Consider the following 6,543-nt stretch of genomic DNA (forward strand, 5'->3'; position numbering starts at 1 on the left):
TGCTAGCCCTGAGATTGTCCAAATGAGGCAGGAGAAGGTGTTTCATTCTAGCAATGCTTTGCTTCAGAAAGATAAAAAGGAAGTTGGTCAAAAGGTTATTTCTGAGGATGGGATCTATGATGCTTCTGGTTCTAGATTTAATATCTTGGAGAATGATTGTTTTGATAGTGAGCAAGAGCATGTTTTCGGGACGTTGGAGAATCTTCTGTCAATTAATGGGAAGGCTATTCAAAGTAAAGATGATGGTGGTGGGAATGATCTAATTCCTCCTAATAAGGGCAAGAAAAAGGTTGGTAGGCCGAGAAAAGTTTTGTCTGATATTTCAAATAAATCTTCTTCTAGGCCTGCTATTGTTTTGAGGCCTCGCTCGAAGAATTCTCCGCATGATTCTACTATAACTTCTATGTCTGAGCTGGACCAAGCTTTGTGTAATCTTAGGAGGCCTGTGACTAGCTTTGATAATGAAGGTTTGGAAACTGGGGAGGTTGTTGCTCGCAGCAATGACTTTTCTTCCACTACTATGACTCGAGCTCCAAATATTATTTCTAGGGTTTCTAGAGATGATGATCAGGATATGGAAATTCAGGACTTGAGGGACTCTGAGAGTGTGCAGCTGGATTTTAAAGTTGGTAAAGCTCTTATCGCTGATGTATCTGCTTGTTGTGCAGAGGATGGCAAGGCTCAAGGTCTCCAGGGTTTGGGGCCTTTGTCTGCCAATTCTGATTAGGTCTTTTTTGACCGTCTCTTTTTTCCTTCCATCATTATGATTGGTTGTTGGAATATTAGAGGGGCAGGTAGTAAGAGATCTTTGCTTGCTATGCAGGATCTTAAGTATAGACATAAGTTGGATATGTTGGTTATTTTGGAGCCTAGAATTAGCTCCAGTAAAGTTCAGAAAGTCATTTCTCAACTTGGCTTCCCTAAAGCTGAAATTTCTGATGCTGTAGGTTTCTCTGGTGTATTTGGCTGCTGTGGGATGATGCTAAATTCAACTTGAGAGTCATTCACTGTATGGATCAAGCTGTTTCTGTTTGTGTTGAGACTGCTGGAGGTACTTCTTGGATTTTTACTGCCGTGTATGGGCACCCTTGCCCATCTAAGAGATCTTATCTTTGGCAAAACTTATCTATTATTGCTGCTTCTTGGAATCTTCCTTGGGTTGTCTGTGGGGATTTTAATGATATCTTGTTTGAGGATGAAAAACTTGGAAAATTATCTGGTAAAAGTAGAGGGTTCAAGGACTGGTTTGATCAGCATGGGCTTATCGACTTGGGTTTTTTGGGACCTAAGTTTACTTGGGTTAATAAGAGAGTTGGTAGTGATTTTGTGATGAAGAGATTGGATAGGGCTATTTGTAACAAGGAGTGGAGGGTTTTATTTCCTGAAGCTTTTGTGAGGCATCTGCCTAGAAGATGTTCTGATCATAGTCCTCTTTTGATTAGCCTTATTTCTGATAAGATTCCTTCTTCTGAGCTTAAACCTTTTAGATTTGAGGCAATGTGGCTTAAACATTGCTTATTTCCTAAGTTCATCAAAGCGGAGTGGAAGAATTTGGAAGGTTCAGTTTCTAATAAATTGGATAATCTGATTCCCCTACTCCGGGAGTGGAATACTCAAGTCTTTGGTCAAATTTTTCAAAAGAAAAAGAGAATTCTTGCTAGGCTCCAAGGTATTCAAAGGTCTCTTTGTAAGGGTTTTTCCCCTTTTTTGAGCAATCTTGAGAAGCATCTGCAACAGGAGTTTGAGGATTTATTGGATCAGGAGGATGTGTTTTGGAAACAAAAATCTAGAGTTTCGTGGCTGCAGGGTGGGGATAGAAATACCAAGTTCTTTCACATTACGACCCGTGTCAGAAGGAGAAGGAATAGGATTGAAAGGCTTAAAGATATTAATGGGGATTGGATCTCTAGTAAAGAAGGGTTGAAAACGCTTGCTGTTGAGTATTTTCATGGGCTTTTTTTGGATGATGTTGTTGATATCATTCGTAGTCCTTTGCCTTCTCTTTTTCCTCATATTCCTGAGGCTGATTTGGCTGCTGTCAATAAGGAGGTGACTGAAAAGGAGGTGCAGGATGCTCTCTTTGCTATTGGTCCCTACAAGGCCCCTGGTTCCGATGGATATTCTGCTATCTTTTTCCATAATTGTTGGTCTCTTTGTAGGAAAGACATTGAAGTTTTGGTGTTTAAGTGTTTCTCTAGTGGTTCCGTTCCTGAGTATCTGAACAGTACTCTTGTTACTTTGGTTCCTAAAATCACTAATCCTCAGAGTATGCTGCAGTTCCGGCCAATTAGTCTTTGTAACACTTTATACAAAGTTGTTTCTAAGATCATTGTTGGAAGGCTCAGACCTCTTATGTGTAAGCTTGTTAGCCCTAATCAAGTTAGCTTTGTTCCTGGACGGCAAATTTCAGATAATATTTTCATTGCCCAAGAGGTTTTGCATAGATTCTATAGAGCAAGAGGTAAAACCGGGTATATAGCTTGGAAAATTGACCTCTCTAAGGCTTATGACAAATTGAGATGGTCTTTTATTGAGCAAACGCTTGAAGAAATTGGTATTGGGGAAACTTCTCTTCAACTTATAATGAGTTGTGTCAAGAATGTCTCCTACAGAGTAATCATGAATGGGGAGCTTACTGAGAGTTTCAAACCTCAAAGAGGTGTTAGACAGGGTGACCCTCTTTCCCCTTACCTTTTTGTTTTATGTATGGAAAAGCTTAGTCACATCATTGCTGCTAGGGTGTTAAAGAAGGAGTGGAAAGCTGTTAGGGCAGCGAGGTCTGGTCCTTTAATCTCGCATCTATTCTTTGCAGATGACTTGATTCTTTTTGGTGAGGCTTCTATTCAGCAAGCTATGGTTATGAAAAATTCTCTTGAGGAGTTTTGTGAGCTCTCTGGGCAGCAAGTGAACTTTGAGAAATCTTTGTTGTACATATCTGCTAATACTAAGCCTGATCTTGTTGATCAAATTGAGCAAACTTGTGGTGTCACCAGATCCACTGATATGGGGAATTATCTAGGAGTTCCCCTTGTCCAAGGGAGGGTTACCAAGGCTACGTATAAGGGGGTTCTAATTAAAGTTCAGGCTAAACTTTCTGCTTGGAAAAGTCAGTTGCTTTCTATGGCTGGTAGAATCACTTTAATCCAGTCTGTTGTTTCTTCTATTCCACTTTATACTATGCAGACGGCTAAGCTTCCTCAAGCTCTTTGTGAAGATCTTGACAAGTCTTCTAAAAGTTTTCTTTGGGGAAGTAGTGAGAACCATCATAAAACTCATTTAGTTAAATGGGATACAGTTTGTTTGCCTAAACGTTTAGGAGGTTTGGGTATTAAAAAAGCTGCTCTTATGAATCAAGCTATGCTATCTAAAGCTAGTTGGAGAATTGTGGCTGGGGACTCAGGTCTTTGGGCTGCGATGCTCAGGAAAAAGTACTTAAAAGGGTAGCTGCTGTTTCGATGCTTATGATGATAATTGTACTTTGGCTTCCAGCTCTTGGAAAGGGTTAATCTATGGAGCTGCCATCTTGAATAATGGGCTGAAGTGGAGAGTGGGAGATGGCACTAGAGTCAAATTCTGGACTGATACATGGATTGGTGATGTTCCGTTGATAGATACTAAGTTTCCCTTATCTGATCAGTTGGACAAATCTGAAACTGTGTCTAATTATTTTTCTAGGACTGGTTGGAATATTAATAAGCTCCTGCAGGTTCTTCTTCCTGAAGCCGTTATGCAGATTGTTAGTATTCATGTTGATATTGAAGGGAATTTACCCGATACTTGTATTTGGGGTCCCACTTCAAATGGAGTTTTTTCTGTCAAGACTGCTTATGAGTTATCTGCTAGGTTTAATGATGTCCCTGGTTCTCCTTGGAATTTCATTTGGAATCTGAAGATCCCTCCTCGTGTTAAAATGTTCACTTGGCTTCTCACTCAAAAAAAGATCTTAACTAATGTGCAGAGAGTTAGAAGGCATCTTTCTAGAGACCCTTCCTGTCCTCTCTGTCATTATCATGAGGAGTCTTTGCAGCATCTCTTTATTTCCTGTCCTCGTGTTATTGCGCTTTGGAGATCCTTCTATTTACCTGAAGGATTGCTCAATTTCTTTTCCTCTGATTTTGATAGTTGGTTGAAGGAAAATTTGTGTTATAATGCTGGGCATTTAAGGAATTTGAAGTGGTGTAGTGTTTTTGCTGTTGCTTGCTGGTTCATTTGGAAATGGAGGTGTTGTTCTATCTTTGAGCCTCAGTTCCAAATGCCTTGTCGTCCTAAGCAGAGTATTGTTGAGTATCTTCTGGAATGGGATAAGGCTAATAATCTTTTAAAGAAGGCTACCTCTCAAACTCAGATGTTCCTTGCTTGGCAGCCTCCTCCTTGTGGCTTCTCTAAGCTTAATATTGATGGTTCTAGAGTGAGTGCCTCTGGGTGCATTGCTGCAGGAGGTATAATTAGGAATTCTGAGGGTAGCTGGATAGCAGGATTTTCTGCTAATCTTGGTCATGGTGAAGTCTTGGTGGCTGAAGCTTGGGCTTTATATTATGGTCTTAATCTTGCTTGGCAGATGGGTTTGCGCCAGATAACTGTTAATTCTGATTCTGCCCTCGTTGTTGATATGATTAATGGAGAATGGGTGGACTCTCATCCTATGTCTGTGTTGCTTACCAAGTGCAGAGAGCTTTTGAAAAGCCAGTGGAATTGCAGCATTCTTCATGTCTATAGGGAGACCAATTTTGCTGCTGATTTTCTAGCTAAGATGGGTCATCATAAGGAGTTGGGTTACCATGAGCTCTCTTCTCCCCCTGATCTGATGCAGCCTATTTTAGATGCTGATAAGAATGGTCTCTTGAGGCCTAGATTTGTTTCTGTGTAATCTTTTTGTTCTGGGCTTTGCCCCCTATTTTACCAAAAAAAATAAATAAAGCTTAAGTGTTATAAAATAAATGAATCCCACATTAGGTAAAATTAGGTGGGAATTAGTGGAGATAATTAGGTAAAATTAGTGGGAATTAGTGGAGATAAAGTGAGTAGGTATTAGTCAAAAGATGAGATAATGGGGTTGAGGATAAATCATTATGTCTCCATTAATTCCATTTGCTTTGCCTATAAATAGGCATTATATTTGCTTGTAAACACACATAGAGAAGAGGAAGAGAAGGAAGAATGAGGTGAGTGAGTTGAGAGGAAAGAGAGCAAGAGAGAAATTCTCCAAGAGAGAAAATTGAGTGAGGCTTACATATTGTAAACACTAAAGTTGTAGCCCTATTATTCTTACATAGTGAAAAGTTACTGCTGCTGCTCTCCGAGGACGTAGGCATAGCCGAACCTCGTTAAATGCTGTGTCTCATCTACTTTACGTGCAGCTCAATATTCGCACATATCCCAATTCATTTTACAACATTAAGGACTACGAAATATAGTTTTTTTTTTTTTGGTCATAGCAGCAACATACCTTTAGTTCCTACAAATTACAAAACAGGACAAAAAAGGTAATTTGCAGAAACATACCTGTAGGTGCTACAAATTTTTTTAAAAAAGGACAAAAAGGTAAATTTATAGCAACATCCCACAGTTACTACAAATTACAAAGACGACAAAAAGACAAAATTTGTAGCGCCATTAGGTAATTTGCAGAAACATCCCCGTAGTTGCTACAAATGACAAAAGTCTCTTGTCATCTCTTTTATGTTTTTTTTTTTTTTTTTGCACTCATCTTTTATCCTTAACTCCAAAAGATCAATAGTGCGACGTGCAGTTCAAGCCATATTTAAGGGCTTTTGGGACTCTAAAATTTTTGGATATAGACCATTTAGAGCTTTAATGAAATATTCCAAGGCCTTTCACCCAAAAAAAATATATATATATATATATATTCCAAGGCCTTTCACACCAAAAAAAAAAAGAAGAAATATTCAAGGCCTTTCACAAAAAAAAAAAGGGAAATATTCCAAGGCCTTTCACCAAAAGGAGGGCTTTTACACTCGAGGGGCTCTATTATAATGTAAATTTGATTTGATTTGATTTTTTTTTAATTGTTAACTTATTTTGTGTTATTATTATTATTTTTTTCTGAATATTTGAACCCTGAAAAAAAAAAAAAAAAAAAAAGGCATTTAGACTAAACTTTGAAAAACTACATTTTCTTTGTTAATGTATGTTTTTTTTTTCCTGATATATTAGGAGCAGCTTCCTCCCTCATTGTGATGTAGGGATGGCAAAAATTCCTGCCGGGGCAGGTCCCCGTCTGGTTCCCAACCTTAAAGGGGGAAGATTTTGGGGCCAAATGGGTATCGGGTACAGGGATCCCCGAACTTGAAAAATCCCCTATGGGTATGGGGAGGGGATGGTATTGGCGTCCTCATCCCCGAACCCGACCCGAAAATATATATGTTTATATTTAAATAAATAAATATATAATTATATTATTTATGTTTAACTTTAAGTCAACAACCCTCTCCTAATTCTTCCTAATCTTCTTTGGAATTTCATATTGATGTGATTTTGAATAGTTGAGTTGAACTTTATAGTTAATTTGGATGTGTTGAATGA

This window comes from Prunus dulcis, chromosome 2 (genome assembly GCF_902201215.1).
Source record: "Prunus dulcis chromosome 2, ALMONDv2, whole genome shotgun sequence".
In the NCBI taxonomy this organism is placed as follows: domain Eukaryota; kingdom Viridiplantae; phylum Streptophyta; class Magnoliopsida; order Rosales; family Rosaceae; genus Prunus; species Prunus dulcis.